General features: G+C 43.7%; 1 protein-coding gene across 5 annotated transcripts in view; it reads left to right on the forward strand.

Moving 5' to 3' along the window:
• The window catches only part of CASTOR2 (cytosolic arginine sensor for mTORC1 subunit 2), a 142,725-nt gene that overhangs the window by 36,583 nt on the left and 87,395 nt on the right, over positions 1-18,747 (forward strand). The gene's annotated exons all lie outside the window — the stretch shown is intronic.

Below are 18,747 nucleotides of genomic sequence, written 5' to 3' on the forward strand. Positions count from 1 at the left end.
GACAAACTTCCTGAGGAAGGGCTTAATCCAAGGAGGTTTGAAGGTGGTGGAAAAAGGAGGCTACACAGCAATAGACCAAAGTGTGACAAAATCTGGGAAAATGAGACATGTTCATTTTACTCTAGCAGTTGTAATGGGATTTTCTTCCCCTTCAAAGTAAGCATTAAGATTTGCAGAGAGCATGAAGGTCTGGGTCAGAGCTGAGCCATAGCCAGGCACTTGGGTACTGAAATTTACGCTTTCTTCATTACTTCCAAAAATTAGAGTTGGCTTTAGGTTAATCCTGCCCCTCATCTCTTGCTTGCTGCAGGGTTTTCCTTTTCTTCTATCCTGCTTCCTATTGGCTCTTAATCTGTCTCCTAGTCTGATTGGCAGTAAGGTGTAGGGCTGAGATGCGACCACTGTTTTTGCATCCCATGGATCTCAACAGACTGAGAGAGAACTGCTGAAATATAGGATGAGGTTTCCAAAAGGGATGCCTTCAATTGTCTGGTTTACAAGCACCATTTCAGGGAAGGAGAAGAAGAGGATAAGGATCTGTTTGTGATCAAGAGTTTTCCATGTTGGCCTGCTCCTATTTTGCTTGCAAGTGGGAAGTCTACCCTTAGGTGACGAAGCTATGTTCAGGGTCTACTGAATATGATCCTTCTCCCTCCATGAGAGCCAGACATTTAAGCAGAGTATACAACTAGGTGGTGTCTTAACTTTATGGTTAGTAGCTCCCAAAAACTGCAAAGAAGGTAAAGAAAGCTTCTGTTCATCATTTGTTTTGCAGCACAGAGTGAAGGATAGGTGAGAGATGTTGACATTAATATTTTGAGGGGTAGGGTTGGAATTGGTGTTTATAGCTACCTAGTGCCAACTTGCTTGATGAAAACTGCGTAAGATTTCCAAGAGCATCAGGAAACCCAGAGTAATGCTGGGAGAGGGAAAGGAAGCCAGCTGCTTTTTTATAGATCAAATTGCAAGAAAACTTGAGTTACTGTGCTGTTGTATTTATTACCAGTGACAGTGGGGTGGTGTGAAGTGTAAGCAGACAGATGCATTGCAGATGATGGCTGGAAGTCTCTTTTGGTATACAGACTGACTGAGTGCCATCTAGATAATTTTAAGAAATGATCCCTTCCCTTTGCTAGGGTATTATGTTCTCTGTCTCCCAGACCAAGCAGTCTGTAGCAGTTATGTGTAATGCACAATCCTTCAAAGCAGTGTGGAGCCTTCTGATCTGCTGCACCGCAGGGCCTGCAGACTGTGCAAGGGGAAAACGGGCTGTGTGCATCGAAACACAGAGTAGTTCATGGTGTTCCTATCAGAGTGTATTAGAGTACAGCTTTTAGAAGTGTCCCAATAAAAACAAATACTATTTTTGAGTCATAATCACTGACTGTAGCAACATTGCTTAAATGTGTAACAACATATCTGGAAGGGGGGGCGTAAGAATTACATGGCTCATTCACTACACAGGTAGGAAAAATTGCTCTCCTTATGTGTCTCCTCTGTGGCTCAGCTGGGTTATTGTCATAACTAAATAATTTTCTACCAAAAAGGAGCCATTTTCCCCTATTGTAACTTTAAATACTGATTTGGAGGTGGAAAGGCAGCACTGAGATGCCTGCTGTCGTGCCCATGATTTCTCCCAGCACAGGAGGGAGAGTCCCTGGCATAGTCTGGGGTGTAACATCCCCTCTGCTCCCAGCAGCAGCCGGGGGGGTGGTGCCGGCCTCTGCTGCTGCTCTCTAAGATGTGTCCACCAGCAAAAAATGAGACACTTCTAGCATTCCTGGGATGGGAACTTGGACTCCTGCTTTTTCTCTTTTTTTTTTTTTTTTCAATTTTTACTTCCTCAATAGTGGATGTACTTAGCAGAAACAAACCTGTGAGAGATTGGAGGTGTCTGTGCAGCCCTCCTGGAGGGAGCAGCCGCCTTGGCACAAGGAAGTTGTCTGGACTGAATGGAGAAATGGTGGTGGCAACAGCTGGGCTTTGTCTTTAGGCTATAAACAAGGACTCGCAAGTATGTGTTAAAGGGGAGAGCTTGGGTTAGTCTTTGAGCCGAGGCTTGGTTTCTGCAGTTTAGTTTCAGTGCTGCCACAGCTGCTTCACAGGTTTCAAGAGCAACAGCCCTTCTTTAGGCAGTGAAAACCTTCTTGAAGCCAAGTAGTGGTATTTTTGGCCTTAATTTCTCTGACTCCTTTTCCTATCTGCAAAGCGGAAAAATGTGCTTTTATCTTTACCCTTTCCTGCTGAGTCTGGCTAGATAAGAAGGTTGCTAGTGGTAAAGTCATGGCTTTGTATACATGTGGGACACTTTGCCAGGTTGTGATCCTCCAGCCTTAGAGCATCAACAGTAAGCCAAGCCAAGAAGGCAGCTGCCTTCAGCACAGGGTTCTTGCAGTGCTGCTGCTGTCCCTGGTCGTTTCGATTTATTTGTGTGTTTTCCCCTTCTTTCTATTATGCCAATACTGCTCAGCAGCTGGAGTCTGAGGAGAGTGGTAAGCACTGGCTCTGCAGCTGACACCCGCCTGGTGCCTTGGCTATGTGTCAGCAAAGGCCTGGTGCTGGCTGGGGTAGAGCTTGCCTTCAGTTGACCAAAAGGTTGTTTGGAGTCTAGATAACACCCTGAAAGTGCACCAAAAATGGAAACAAAACAAAAAACCAAAACAAAACAAAAAAAGAAGAAGAAGAAAAGTATTTACCTGGTTTCTGTGGCAGGAACTACCTGGCAAATGACCAAGAATTTGTGAGGAGGGCTTCCCTGAGGATTGGGATCTGCCATAGTGAAAAGCCTCCCCCCAGCTCAATGCTTGGGGCAGTTCTGGGTAGGTGATACTGTCCTGACTCCTGGTCCTAAATTGCCTGTTGTGTGCCAATACAAGTTCTGTAGTTTTCCCACATCTGTTTCCAAGAAATTCTGGATATGCTGGTTTCACAGGAACCTGCTAGGTGCCCAGTCTGGGGGAGCATCAGAAGATGGTCTTGGGAACTTTTCTTGTTGAGAGTCCTTCATCCTCCATCTCCTGAGACCCAGCTCCAGTGTGATATTGACACTAAAAGAGACCTGGACTGAGTGGTGAAATGGTCTTTTGGACCTTAGGGTATAAATTTCAGAATTCATTTAACAATGTATCCCTCTTCTGATTCTGCAGTAAAGCCTGCTTTGTTTTTTAAATAAACAAAAAAATAAAGTGTCATGACTCTGTTTCCATGGGTCACTGTCCCCATTCAGGAGCTCTTTGAATTTCCAGTGGTTGGAGTGCAGCATCATGGTAAGAGCACTGTACTCTGTGGAGCAGATACGGGAGTGAAGGGGTGGGATGTCTGAGTTGAGCTCAGATGTGGCATCTAGAATAATGTTAAACCTGACTCTGATCTGGCCTCTGGAAGTAGGTTTTATGCCTATTTTCATGTGTGAAGATGAAAGCGATGAGGTTAAGGACAATTTACACCTGTTTGCTTCAGGGAGATGTGAAGATCTATTTGTAAAATCCGTTCACGTACAGTGCATGTCCTGAATTGCTGAGTGTCAGGAAGTGATGGGAAACAGGCTGGTGAAAGGCCTGGTGCATGATGCTGCATTGTTGTTGGGGAAGGGGGGGGAGAGGGGGAGGGCGAGGTGTCGGCATTTGGAGCCCCATTTTTCCCTGGCAGCAACAGACACAAATTATTCCCTGCTCTGGTGATTGCAGGCTATTTGCCAGCATAGGGCTTTGTACTGAAATCTTTGGGCTGGCATGCAGTAATTGGTCGGTTTTTAATTTGTTTCCTTTTTTTTAAACAGTACTTCAAATGGTGCAGCTTTGCCATGGGGTTATAATTACATAAGCCATAGAAATGTACTTCAATGGCCAGTAAAATGACTTTGTTTTTCCCAGTAGTTTAAGCTTGCCATTTATTAAGTTGCTGAAGGAATATAATTGAAATTCATTGGGGAGTTTAATTTTATCAAACCCTCTATAGTTTCCTGCTTTTTCTTTGTCTCTGTGCATTTGGGTTGCCTGTAAATGGCTCATTCACTTTCATAAAGGAGTTAGCACAACTGTGCAGCTGTGTAAGGAGCCAGCCCCTGGTCCCCGCCCCATGCTTCTCAGCATGCCCAAGTACTGGCATAAACATGTGCAGAAGTGGCCTTTAAGTATTTCAGTCAGTAGAAAAGTTTTATATTTTTATTAATTTTATTGCAGTCCTTTATTCTACTTTGAGCATAAACAGACACCTGAGGTCTAATATAGTCCAGAAGATTTTAATGACTGCTCTGGGGATGCTCCTGTCATGCTGAGTGTTGCTGGGAGATGGCTGCTGCCCTGCAGCCCTGTCAGGCTTTATGGTCAGCAAGAAACTTGCTTGGATTTTATCACTTTAGGACTTTTCAGCTCTGTAGTGCACAGTTCCCAAATGGGAGGCTTGCTTGCTGGTTCTGTAGGTGTCAGGTTGATCTGGGGTCTGCCCCCAGCTTAGTGTGGAGGGCTTAGCCAAAAAACAGTGCTTTGCACTGCAGAGTCCTTTACAAGGAGTGCTTGGTCCCCTGCTACATCTCCCTTTCCTGCACAGCCCTGGGTTCTTCTCTGTGTGTCCCACAAGACCCTGCACTAGGTCCCCCTGTCAGCCCCTGTGATTTACCTTTCTTCCCAACATGCAAGTTGTGAGCCCAAATGATGCTTTCTGGCACTCCAAAGCTGAGAGGGAGGAGTCAGGGGACTTGTGCTCCTTCGATGTGGCAGGCGTCCTCCACTGGGAATTCTATAACCAGTAAATCCGGGGAGGAGTTAAAGCACTGCTTGTCTGATCTGAAGACATGAACTAGCAAGAACCTTCTCCACCAGCTCCTGCTCTGCGGAAAATCCTGTCTCGACATGACAGCCTGAATGGAGATCTGCCATCTGTCACGGATGTGGCTGTCCAGGATTTTAGGTGTGGTGGCTCTGGTGCTGTCCAGGACGTTAGCGTGCTCCTTGTGCGTGCTACCTTATCTACCGCAGCTCAGTGTGCGCTCACCGCTATCCCCATGGAAACGCAGCCACTCTTTTTTCTATGCATGATTGTGCCTAACCTGGATTTTCATGCTTTTGGCAGTCTTGTTCCTTAAACCAGTGACTTTAGCTGTGAAAGGTGAGCATGTGGGGAAGGACCTGGTTACAGAGATCTGGGCTCTTGCTTTAATTCTTTCACTAATGGGCTTCAGGTACTCAGTTTTCACTCTGGCTCCTTGCAAGCGGGGAGGGCAGAAGGATGAACACTGTCAACGGGTTCAGTTCTGCTCCACAGTCTGAGTTACAGGCTTGGGGGAAGGGTTACTGTGTTACCATGTGGGGTTTTTTGCATAAGTTGGACTTTTGAGTGATGATAAGAATTATTCTCTGGTTTGACTGAATTGGTCCTTGCTGCTTTCCTCATTTCCTCTGCAATTCCTCACTTGAAAAGAACAGGCTGACAGGCTGTTAGCATGGGCTGAGCCCAGCAGGACATACATGCTTCTCTGCAGTGTGGTCTCTCTGCCTTTTCTTTTAATTAAACTTCAGCATCTTCTGATTGTTTTCTAGTGATTGTACTCCACTTTGGTGAACCCATCCTTGACAAGGGTCAGCCTGCAGTTTGCACCAGAGCTTCTGTGCTTTTTGGCAGTGTCATAATGCCAGTCCTTCTCAAACTTTTTTTCTGAGGCAGATGTGAAAGGGAGCTCACAGAGCAGAGATTGGCCTAAGATCACACAAGAAAACCTAGAATAATACTGCAGGCAGCTTTGAATTCTCAATTTTGATCTGTAAAACATGGCAGGGGAAGTATCTTCCTTGAGTCTTGTAAAGGTAAGTGCATCAGGGGCAGTTCAGAGAATAAGGTATTTTAGTTCTGATGACCATATTAACACACTGTATTTCAGGCTTGGGGATGCTACAGAATCCCCAGATTCTTGTCACCTCAAAAGACCCAACTGCTGTGTGTCTGCTGTAGCTGTAATTAGAGTAAGGTGGATTTTAGGAATTTAGGAAATTTTTTGTTTGAGGCTACTGCTTTAAGCAAAACTGTCTTCTGGGTCTGTGCAGAGCAGAGAGGAAATTTGGAGGGGGATATGCAATACCTTGAAGTTTTCTACTTACTTAGTAACTTAGGCTTGATTTCCACATTTGAGATCTAGGAAAAAACTGAATTCAATACTCGGCGATGGTTGGAGTGGAGGGAAGGGCTTGCTAAGCAGCCTTTTTCTCTGTAAAATAAGATCTCTGTGTCAGTTACAGGGAGATTTGTTGCGCCATTTAGAATAATGCTACAGTTAAATCATGCTTATGATGAGCCCTGTGAGGTCAGGGACATGAACACAGTGAAGCTGTTCCTCTATTCCATTCTATGCAGGAGGTTATTTGGGAATGTTGATAACCACGGGGATCCCTGGCCACCCATGGCTGGGTTGCAGTGGCTTTGTGCTGTGTGGCTTTATCTACTGGAATGTTTGAAATCAGGAATAAAATTCTAACATGTGAATGTTCAAATTACCACTAAGTTAGCACTGCAACACTGAGCAGGTTGTTTCTACAGAGGTGCTGAGCCATTGCAGCTCCAGCTGCTTGCAGCAGGAATTACCAGTAGCTCAGCACTTTGGAAGCTGCTGAAGGACTTGCAAGCAGATGTGGATGACTGCTGCTAGCAGTGAAGTTGAAAATACTGGCCTGAATTTCCATGGCAAAGGAATATAAATTAATCGCAAGAAATTAGACAGGATGGAGAGAGGGAGAAGTTCATTATAGCCATAAATGTTATGGGAAATTAACTGTTTCTTCATGGCTATTCTTAGAGTAGCAAATCAGCCAGTGTAAACTTGCAGAAGTGTTAAATCATGCATGGTGATTTGATGCTTGGGAGTTGAGTGTGGCTGGCTGGTAGCTTGGTATTGTATTGATCTTATTTGATGGGATTGTTCCAGCCCAGTGAATCACAAGCTTTTGCTTCTGATTTACCCCCACATCCCAAGTCTGACCAGGACAGGGTTAATTTTTGCAGTAGCCAGGTGGGGGCATGGTCAGCACATGGAGATGATTCTAATACCACCTCACCATTGCAGGGGAGGTGGAAGGGGTCCCCTGGGGGTCTGGCAGAAGTCAGGTATTGCTGGGCTCTGTGTGGTGACCAAATCACAGCGGGAAGTGTTTGCCTCCCTTGTACCCTGTTATTAATATTGCTGCTGTTACTGTTCATTTCCTTACTTCACTACTGTTTTCAGGAATTTTTTCTTATCTTAGCCCCTGATCTTTACCTTTTGTACCTCCATTTCTCCTCTCCAGCCCCCTGCAGGGTTGGGGGGGAGGTGTGAGCAAGCAGTGCATGGTTTGAAGTGTTCCAGTGGGAACACTAAATTGGGGAATACCATTCCTAAAATACAACACCCCACCTCCACAATGGCCTAATCCTCTTCTCATTTAAGTTGGTGACGAAACTCTTGTTCTCCATGTGCACAATTAAGTTACTAAGAAAGTATCCTTTCTTACCTTTGTGTTACCTGCAAGAACTGTTCTGATTGAGTTTGCAGTAGGGAACAGGGAGAGACTCCCAACTTTTGGTCCCTTGTGTCAGACAGGACTTCCCCTGTTGAATTCACCCAGAGCACAGATCTGCAGAAAACATGTTGTTAACCAGGAGTGGGGCAGTTCTGATCTTTCAGGGCAGTGAACCTTTGTCACTGTAAAAAGTAAGAGGGCTTTTTACCTGGAGACTGCCTTGATACTGCCCTGCTCGGACTGCCATGTGTGCCAGCACAGTGTCAAATATGAGCAAGATGGGGCTAGCAGGAAACCTGGAGTTTTAGAGAGCACTGCCTGCTCCTGGCATACCTGAGGGAGAAAGTGTATAGGTGAGCACTTGGTAATAGAATAGTCTTTGTTCCAAAGCAGCAGTATCCTCAGAAATGTCACAATATATGCCTTATTTTCCTCTTCTTTTGAAAGCTGAGAGGTGGACAGTTGGATGTATTGGAGCACAAGACAGTGATTCTCAGTGTGAAGGCTAAGTCTGGCACTACAATGAGGTACAATAGAGCATTATAATTTCTATTAAAAAATGCAATAGTTAAATTTTAAAGCCATAATTGAATATACTTGTAAACGCTTATTGCATCTACTGCCATTTTCTCTTCTCTCCTTCTTGTTTGTTTTTTTTGCCTATTGCTCTGTTTTTTGCACACAAGTGCATAATTCTCTCTGCAGGCTTTTTTTTTTCAGCACATACAGCTGTGAGTTGGCCTTCTCTTACCTAGGGAAATACTTCAGCTCATGTAGATCTGTTCCTTCCATCAAAAGAGTCATCCTCTTCAGAGACCTTCAGGTCATTTAAAAGAAAGAAATATCTTCAAGTACTTTTCCAGAATCTTCACTGCTAATTGAATACTCCCTCAAGGAATTATTTGGTAAATGATGAAAACATTGCTGAGGACATGGAAATGCTCATGGGTGGTCAAGCACAGGAATGGGTTAGTTGTTCTGTGGGGACATATTAGTGTTTGCTCTCTCCCCTCCTTGCTCTTTCAGTAAATTCTTCCTTTCTGGTGTGAAATAAGAACTAGGGCTGTTGAACCAGACTTGGTTCTGGTTGAATATAAACAAGAAGCAGTTTTCTCCACATACACACAGAAACTGGCATCCTGGTTTTGAGTTGTGGGGTAATGCTTCAGGACCCTTCGCCACACCTGTGAAGTCTAGCTGAGCTGCTTCATTTAAAAGGGGCTTTTTTCCTTTTTTTAAATGGCATGTGATTACATAAAAACTTCATCTGTTTTTAGCTACATCAGCATCAAGGCAGTCATTTGATAATCAGAAAACTGTACAAATTTGATAGCGTGGCACAACAGCAAATTGCTGCCGTTTGGTGGAAGCACAGTGGGGAGCGTTGCTTTCACTGCTGCTACCTCACTTCTGTGCCAGCAATTTTTAAGGGGATGGGATGGGATGGGATGGGATGGGATGGGATGGGATGGGATGGGATGGGATGGGATGGGATGGGATGGGATGGGATGGAAGCTGTCTGAACACGAGGGACAATAAAATGACAACAGTCTCTGTGATTAATTGGATATCTTTGTACTTGGTTCTTGTTTAATAATATACCAAGGCTATGCTTCTCTTGCTTCTTCTCTGTGTGTTGAAATTGTCTGATGCCTAAAATATGACCCCTTATGTCTAATCTTGCCTTTGTGTTTGTAACAGGAGTTAAGTTGGTGACAGTATTTGGTCCAAACTGTGGGCTTCTGACCTATGTCTCACCTTTTATTTCTTTTTCTAGCAGCTGAGGCAACTGATATTATTTAAGTTGGTAATAATATCTGAAGCATGCCTGGAAATATCTGATAAATGGCTTCATTCTTTTGATAAAAGAGTGAGGCAGAGAAAAGTAGAGCACAGTGTAAACTTTATTAAATGGCAGAGCACGTTTAATCTTCCCACCCCACAAATTGAAGCCAGAATCCAGCATTTGTAATCAACAGTGTCTCCACAGCATCCCTAAAAACTGATTTGTCTTTGCCACAGCAGATTGGTTTTTTCTTTCTCAGATGGACATAATGGGTTGTTTGTTCTTTCTCTTTGGACATCTGAGTAATATGTGCATAAACCCACCTACCTCTGTGCTTCAAAATCATGGAAATCAGCAAGTTGCACAGCTACCCTTTTTGACAGTATGGTAGCATGCTGAAAGTGCTAATATTCATTAGTATGCATTGGCAACTGCTTGTGTTTGAAATGAGGTATTCTACAGCTTCCAGTTAAATGATAGATGAACATAAAGAAGTTGCATCTTGAGGGACAGGTATGTGAACACTTAGAGCATGTACATGAGCTTTCATATGCCCACTGTTGAACACTTCTCTCCTTATCACTTTCCCCATGCCTTGCCTTCAGTGCACTTCATTTTATTGAACTTTAAGGATGATTGCAAACTTGATGAGAGCTAAATTGAAGTCTTGATTAGTTAGGTTGTCATAAACTACTACCTGAGTTGTAGCAGCAGAACCAATAATGTGTTACTCAAATTACATATATTTTATATTTTCTGGCTTTTCTCCATGATTTTAGTGCTTTGCCATTTCTATTGGTGATATCATCAATTATCATCTGAAAAATAAAATAAATTGGCTCATTTACTGCTGCTGGGTGAAAGACTTGCCTGTGAATTTACAGTGCTTCCCCACAGCTGGTAAGCTCAGAGGTACCTGAGATGTTGATGTGGTTTTTTTGTACTTGGATTTTTCACTGGAAAAAATGGATGGAAAACAGCAGACAGCCCAAAATACTGCATTGAATGCATGTTGAAGTCATAAGCTGCATCTAGGAGTCCCAAGTCTCAGTGCTGCCATTTCCATTAGATTTCTGCTGTTACTTGCAGGTAAAGATCCAGGCTTGTCCTGGCAGTTTGAACAACCATGAGCACCTACATACACACTTCTGCTCCTGTGGCTGTTTCAGTTTTCACTCCAGTTTTCTTGGACATGTTGTTTTTATCTAGGCAGAAATTGAATGTAGTATTTGCCTGTCCCTGTGCTTGAGAGAAAAATACCCTTCCAGTCATAGACATAAAGTTAGGGAGGAATGCAGGAGCGAACACTGCATTCTTATTTTGTGGGGCTGTTTTCTTAGAGTAGAGGAGCTGGCCTTTTCCCAAGGGAACAAGGCTTCCCTTCACATTTACCTCTTGAGAACAAGAGCTCTCTCACACACTAAAGTATCTAAAATGGAATAATACCTTTTTTAACTTTTTTTTTTTCCTCACTAAAGCCACAGGACTTTGTTCCAGAGAGCTCAGCACCTGTATGTGCCGTTGCTTTCCCACACTTGAGGTTCTGGTCTGTATGTAAGTTTTGGAATTGATGTCAAAATCTGTGGGTGTGTAGGACAAAGATCAGTCAGGACAATGTCTCCTTTTGGCCCTCAAAACCCATCTTTGGAGGACTAGCATTGGTGAAACTGCTGTGAGACTGTATTTGTCTCTGAGGTACACAGCTGAAAAGATACAGCCACTCTAAATGAAGCCTGAAATAAATCTGCATTGTTGTGTCAGGTAATAAAAGAGAATGCTGGCCTCTGTTGACAAAGCAGATTGGTCTTGTAGCAGCTGTGTGAGCCAAAGGGTGAAGCATGTCCCTTACAAAGCAAAAATGTTTTCTCTTCTTCCTTTGAGGTTCCTTGTCTCTGATGTCTCCTTTTATTGTAGGATTTTTCTAAACAAATACCTTAGAAAAGAGTCCTTGTGTGCTGTAAGCTGTTTAAGTTCTGTCCTCTCCAAAGCCAGCAGAGTAACAGGATAAACCAGTGAGACTGATTTGGCTGATTCCTCATGATCAATTGTACACGTAGTTCCTAAAGGCTTGACTTTGCAATACTACCCATAAGTGGTGCAGAGAGTGCCCTTTCTTGGGAATCCAGGTTTTACTAAATGGCTGATTGGATACAAAGGTTGCAAGACTAGTAAAAGCAGGAAAATTCTGAATCCTGCATTAGTTTTACTGATCTGTGTAGTGGTGCAGATGTGAATTGATATAGAAGGTTGTAAATGGTGTTTATCTAAGACAGAAGTAAATTATTTTCTTAGGAAGATGAGTGAAATTTTCCTTACCTGTCTTGCTTGCTATGGAATGGAATTGCTCATGAGCATGAGCATGAACACGAACATGAGCTGAGGGAAAATTAACAATACTAAATTCAATCATGTCTTTAAATAAATTTAAAAATAAAACTGTTAGCTTCATACTTATATTTAGCATGTCCATTTACTCCATCTTGAATATATCAGAAACTGATGCAGAGGAATGAATAAGAAAGCATAGCACAAATTAGTGCAGGATGACATTGTTCCATGTGCAACAGGAGAGCGTTTGGCACCATGAGCTCATTTTGATCTCACTTGTTGTGTCTTCTGCCTCCTACCAGTTTGGAAAAGAGCTGGAGCTGTGCCTTAATGAGATTAACTCAATATGTATGGTCTGTGGTTTACTCAAAGTTTATCAAATGTATTTAACTTTCGTGAAAGCAAGGATTGCTTAGAAGTTTCCCTCTCCTACTGCCTCTGCTCAGTGATTCACTGGGTCTAGAAATTATAACAGCTCCAGTGAAGTCCCTTCTCATCTTACTGGGGAAGAGATCCCGTGGTATGGTAGCACCTTGGATGGAAAACAGAAGTTATCCATGCTTACAGGGTGAGACTTCGACCCAGATGTGAAGGAGCTCGGTTCATTTTGGTTACTCATATGAGTTTTCAGAGGTACTGAAGTGCCTGACTCCTTTTCCACTTCTCTTGAAGCAGGGGGTGCTTTGGAAACCTCACAGTAATCAACCCTGCCTACCTTTGAAAGTCTGGCTGCTGAATTTTAATGTGGAAGTTGTCTGGCTGGCAAGTAATTGTGGAAAAGTTCTGCCATCAGTGAGGCAGAAGCAGCAGCTCTAAGCTGATTTTCCCCTTACATCAATGGCTAAGATGTACCATCCCCCAGTCTGATTTCTGGGAGGTTCTCCTCAAGTCTTGTTTGCTTGGTGCCTTACAGCTAATACACAATGCTGAAACCTGAAATTAGTTCAGCTGTGTCAGGGCTAACAGATGGCCATTTCCAAGGAGAAGATACTGAGCATTCTGTACAGATTTTGTAGTGTGATGAAAATCCAGGTTAACAGAAACAGCCAAAAGTGAAGGCTGAATTATATCATATTCCTGAGTCATCAGCTATTGATGCAGAAGGTCCTGATACACTTTTGTGGTGATGCTGCTAAGCAGCATTTCCAGCCCTCTGGGCAAAGACATCAAAGGATGGTGAAGATAAAAACAGACCACTGTTGACTTTGAGAAAAATGTTCTATTTATACAGGCAGATGTTGAAGTAACTGAAAACTTTAGGACTGCTTTAATGAAAGTTTGGCAGTCCTCAACTTTCAAAAACTCATACCCAGGCTTGCTTTCTTTCCTCCAAAATCACAGAGCTGGCTTTGAGTGCCCTTGCTTCTTAGCAGAGGAAAGCTTTTTCCAGAGTGAATGAAGAGCTCTGGGAGCAAAGCAAGGTCTGCTGTGACCTGGCAGGGCAGGAGGGTTGGCCGAGCCATGACCTTTGCAAGAGACACCCCTCAGTCATGCCAGTCTCTTTCTCACGTGGACATCTGGGCTCCTGATACATAGGCTGCTGTGTTTGGGTCAGGTCTGATTCCCTTCTAGGGTGGTCCCCAACTCATGCTCTGGAACAGCTCTCTCCTACAAGTATGGCCATCCATGTGCTCTTTCCTTGGCTGGTGACACTCACTATTGGGTTTTTTAGCCTCTTCAAGCAATTAATATAAAGAAACACCACAGATTTATGTGGGATTTCTAAACCAGGCAGGATTCTGGCTTGCAAAGCCTGCCCAGGCTGTATTTCTCTGTTGAAAATGAGCAGCCAAACTAGTAAAGCTGTTTTCCTTTTGCTTTCTCTTGCAGTGAGACTCTCTGGAGTCTAGCATGGTGTGAGCTCTGAGGTTTCCTGTAGTTGAGACATGCCTCTTGTGGATTCTAGACAGGCTGGATAGATGGGCCAAGTCCAACAACATGAAGTTTAACAAGTCCAAGTGCCTAGTCCTGCACTTTGGCCACAGCACCCCCCTGCAGCACTACAGGCTGGGAACAGAGTGCCAGGCAGAAGGGGACCTGGGGGTACTGGTTGACAGCCAACTGAACATGAGCCAGCAGTGTGCCCAGGTGGCCAGCAAGGCCAACGGCATCCTGGCCTGTATCAGGAATAGTGTGGCCAGGAGGACCAGGGAAGTCATTCTTCCTCTGTACTTGGCACTGGTGAGGCTGCACCTTGAGTACTGTGTCCAGTTCTGGGCCCCTCAGTTCAGGAAGGATGCTGAGATGCTTGAATGCATCCAGAGGAGGGCAGCAAGGCTGGTGAAGGGCCTGGAACACAAGCCCTATGAGGAACAGCTGAGAGAGCTGGGGTTGTTTAGCCTGGAGAAAAGGAAGCTCAGGGGAAACCTTATCACTCTACCTGGAAGGTGGCCATAGCCAGGTGGGGCTTGGGCTCTTCTCCCAGGTGACCACTGACAGAACGAGAGGACACAGTCTTAAGCTGCACCAGGGGAAGTTTAGGTTAGACATCAGGAAAAAATTCTTCACTGAAAGAGTGATTGGGCACTGGAATTGTCTGCCCAGGCAGGTGGTGGAGTCACCACCTCTGGACATGTTTAAAAAAAGCCTGGACCTGACAATCAGTGCTATGGTTTAGCTGATGAGGAGGTGTTAGGTCATAGGTTGGACTTGATGATCTCAAAGGTCTTTTCCAACCTAGTTCATTCTGTGATTCTGTGATTCTTTGCTGTCTAATAAGGTTTGTGCTCGTATTATGGCCTTTTCCCCATAGCTATAGCAGACAGGCTTTCCTCTTCTATCTAGCACCCATTTTAGTGAACCTTGTTTGAATTTAGTACCTTTGAAATCTGCAACTCTGACATTTAACAGAAATTAAGCAACAGGTCAAAAACTTATATGGAAGGCACAAGTAGCATAGTGTGTTTCCATTAAAACTGCCTTTCACTTTAAAACTAGGCCCAAAATAGGGGATCTGTCAGCACTTCTTTCTCAAATTTTCCTTGTCCTGTCTTCTCAAGAGAGTGTTCATCTCTTCCCTGCTTCACTTGTTGCTGAGCAATTGAACAGCAAAATAAAACAAGTAGTCTTCTCATCTTAATAATACCTTTAGTTTCTTCAGTAGGTCACAGCTCCTCTTCCATTCCAGGCAGCTTCAGTGACTCATGGCTTGGCCCACCTGCCTGCAAGCAGCTCCCTGGCTCAGAGCCAGTTCGCCACTCTCAGCAGCTGTGACATCACTGGAGGAACACCTTGGGGTGTGATCCTGGATCATGCTTCAGCTGCTAGGAACACACTGACAATTTCTCCAAATGCCTCCTGGGCATCCAAACCCTCTGTTGAGGTTAAATAGGGGAGTATAGTTATAGGGAAGACAGAAATTAAAAATTCACATTCCCAAAACATTCACGTCATTTTGCCAGATCAGCAGGAGACAGCAGTGCATAGACATTCCTGTCACTCTTGTCCCTGCTCCATCATGGACCAGACTTCACCCCACACTCATAGGGAACAGCACCTAAATCCATGGGTGAAATTGTAGTTTATGGTGCAAAATGCTCTTTGGGCAATTTGATGTGATAGAATTTGACTGCTTTGTACGTCAGAGGATCATTCTGCAATTAATGGAACTGCTGCTTCTACCAGTGGAGAAAACAGGCAAAGAACTTGCTGGCAAACAAATGAATGGTAAGGTCCCTCTCTTGAATTTTTTCAGTTCTTTGAGGTACAAATGTATTCTTGATGACCAGAGAAATCAGTCATTCCGCATTAGGAAGCTTGGTTGATGTCTTCAGCACACTTTTATGAAGTTCTGTGTTAAGTGGTTTTAGAAAAAACTTAGAGGGAAAAGTAGGATGTGGTTTAACACAGAAGCACTTAATTACGTTTTTGTGTTACTACTTAAGGAAATTTTAATACAGATATGTGAAAATAAGTTACTTCATCCCTCCAGAACACCCCTGGTGTGACATTCATCACTGCCATACTGCTGTGACTTGTACCACACCTGAATTTTAATCATTGTATTGTTATGTTCCAACTTGATATCTCTCTTACTGTCACAAGATCAAATGTGTTTAATTATGGAACAGGATCCTGCTGAGGTTTACAGATAGTGCATGCCCCAAGGATGTTGCATCTGAGCTTTGTGTCAGCTCACCTCCTTAGCAGCCTCCATCATCTGTGCAATTTCCCATCCCCACCAGGAAGGTGGTGAGGAAAGAAGGGCTGCTCAGCAGAACTTAAGCAGTGGGAGAAGATGCATCAGGATGCAGCCAAACAGACCAGGATTGTGTATTGAGATATTCTGCATCAAGAATAATAGCAAACACTTGAGATTTGGACTAAGATGGACAATACTGGAGTCTGAGGTCTTGTCTATGATAATGCACTGGAATAACAAAGGAGACTCTCAGCTTGGTAACTGGGCACACTGTCATAGCCCAGTGGAGAAGGCTTTTTGAACTTTTAACCTTCCAGTGAGATTTGAATCTTGGCACTGAGTGAAGGAAACCTCGTGCAATAACCACTGGATTTCTTATTACCTTGCCTGTTGCTCGTCCTTTTGATTCCTAAGAGCTTTGAAGATCAGAGGGTCATTTATGATTATTTTCTGTTCTTTGAGCAGCTTTCACCCCCTTACTCCTTGGTCAAAAGCCCCATGTTGTTTATTTACTAAAATATGTCAGCAGGAAAAAATGGTGACTTAGCCAATTAATTTCTGCCACAACAAAGCCTGCAGACTGTATCTCCAAGCATAAGCTTGACAGTAAAGCCTTGGACTCAGCAAAACAGAAGTTGTCTATATTGAAAGAAGAGATCTATCTTTCCCAGGCTGTCCTGCACTCTCTGTTGCCCCTGACAGTCAAGTCCTGGTTTCAGACAGTTTTCTTATAAATCCTCCAAGTGCTATCTGGGACAGAAGCACAGGCAGCAGTTGTTTGCAGAAACCTCCTGGAACTGCTGCTGCAGGCTCTGGTTACTGAAAGTGAGATCCTGCTGGAGACCTGTGCACCATGTCAGACCAGATTAGGTGCAGATCCCTAGTTATGCTAGAAAAATCTTACTCATATTTCTCCTCTGAACTGAATCTTATTATTCAGGTCATTATTTCCTTTGCCAGCTTTTCTGCTACTGCTTGGATTGATCTGTGGATGAAGCTGGCAAGGTGCTGTGATCTTGCTGTCCTGTGGGCCTGTGCGTTTCTCTCCTCACTGCTCTCTCACTGTGTTGAGTGTGCAGGCAATACCTGGTGGTTTTGTTTCTCTTGTTTTGTGCTGTGACAAAAGCCAAATGTGTGTTTGAAAGCAAAGTTCATATATTGCTGGAGGCTGTGCTCCCTTTATCCTCAGCATAGTTTAAAAATATTCTTTAACTGTTACAAACTGTTTATTCTACCAGAGAACTTACCGGAAGAGCACTAAATGTTAAGACCTGTCTGGGCTGTGTGAGGCCAGAGTGAATATCTTTGGGCTCTGTCCTGTAAAGATGAGATGCGATAACCTGATTTTGATACTCACTTTTTTTAGAAAGTACTGTGAGGTCTCCTTATGAAAAGCAGCAAACAGAAGCCAGGTGGAATTGTGCCTTTCTAAGAGCCTTTTCACCTCCCTGTCAGGTCCACTCACAGCCTAGCTAAAGAATTTGCATTCTTTAGTTCTTATTCCATCTGTTATTGTTTTAGTTCAACATTTTACTTAGTTTTGTATGTTTTTCTAGGGTATTCAAGTGTTTTCTGGGACCTGAATATATTTTTAAGACAAAGCTTTCTGATGGTGAGACAGGGAGAACTCACTGAGAGCAGCCCTGTGGAGAAGGGCTTGGGGTGGATGAAAAGCTGAGCATGAGCCAACAATGTGCTGCCATATCCTAGGCTGAATCCAGAAAGGAGTAGCTAGCAGGTCGAGGGAGGGGATTCTCCCCCTCCCTTGTGAGTACCTGGAGTACTGTGTCCAAGTCCGGGGCCTCCAGCATCAGAGGGATGTGGAGTTGTTGGAGTGAGTCCAGAGGAGGTCATGGAGATGCTCCAAGGCTTGGAGCCCCTCTGCTCTGGAGCCAGGCTGGGAGAGCTGGGGGTGTTCACCTGGAGAAGAGAAGGCCTTAGAGTCTTAGAGACCTTAGAGCCCTTTCCAGTGCCTAAAGGGGCTTATAAATAAGGGATTTTTTTATATGGTCAGACATGGATAGGATGAGAGGGACTGGTTTTAAACTAAAAGAGGAGAGATTTGAAGGTCTCTTGCAAACCAAACCATTCTGTCATTCTGTGCTGCTAATCACTGATATTTGCTGGCTCTGGAGATGGGAAAATTGTACTAGGTGAATCAGGCTATGAGCTTGCACTTTGCATTGTGCCTTATGCCACCCAAACTCCAGGTCTGCATCTCACCTGAAGTTTTGTCATTTATTCTGATTGTGGTTTGTCAGTAAAACAAACTTTTCACTGGAGTCTTTATGAAGCATTAAACAAAATTTAGGGTATTCACTCAGATGAATCAATAAATAAGCTTTTGTCCTATGATCATACTTTGAAGGGTTTTGAAATAACAATGACAGAAAGGACTCATGCAGGCAATGAATGAGAACCCTGGTCTGTAGCTGTAAAGTGTGCTTCAAATTCTGATTTCAGTGGAAGCAGATTGTTAACATACTTAGCCATATCCTTCAGTTCACAGGGCTGTGTTTTCCCTTAGATCTATAGATTCTTACATTTTACACAGGTCTGTTATTCTGGAATCCTATACTGCTAAAGTAATTCAGTTAAAAAATACAGAACTGAGGTGACAAAAGAACCATATACATTATAGATTCAGCTTACTGAAGTTTTGACTTATTTTCTTTCCAAGCTGGACACTGTTGATGTTGGATGCTTGAGCTCCTGGATGCCTGAGCTGGTTGCATTTTTCCACAGCAGGGGAACATACCCTTTGGAGCTTTTCAACCCAGGCAGTGTGGCATAAGCCTGCAGGTGTCAGTGCTAGAGGTGTCGAAGTATCTTATCTTCCTTTTATTGAGTCATCTGATCGTTTCAACTTTTTTATTGATGAAAATTAAAAGCAATATCTGACAGCTTATTTTCTGTTGTGTCCACTTGCCCCCTTGCTGGCTGGAAGGAAACATGAAGTCAGAGCATTCCCAGGCATGGAGGGATGGGGTGTTGGCATTGCCCAGCAT

This window comes from Aphelocoma coerulescens, chromosome 19 (genome assembly GCF_041296385.1).
Source record: "Aphelocoma coerulescens isolate FSJ_1873_10779 chromosome 19, UR_Acoe_1.0, whole genome shotgun sequence".
NCBI lineage: Eukaryota > Metazoa > Chordata > Aves > Passeriformes > Corvidae > Aphelocoma > Aphelocoma coerulescens.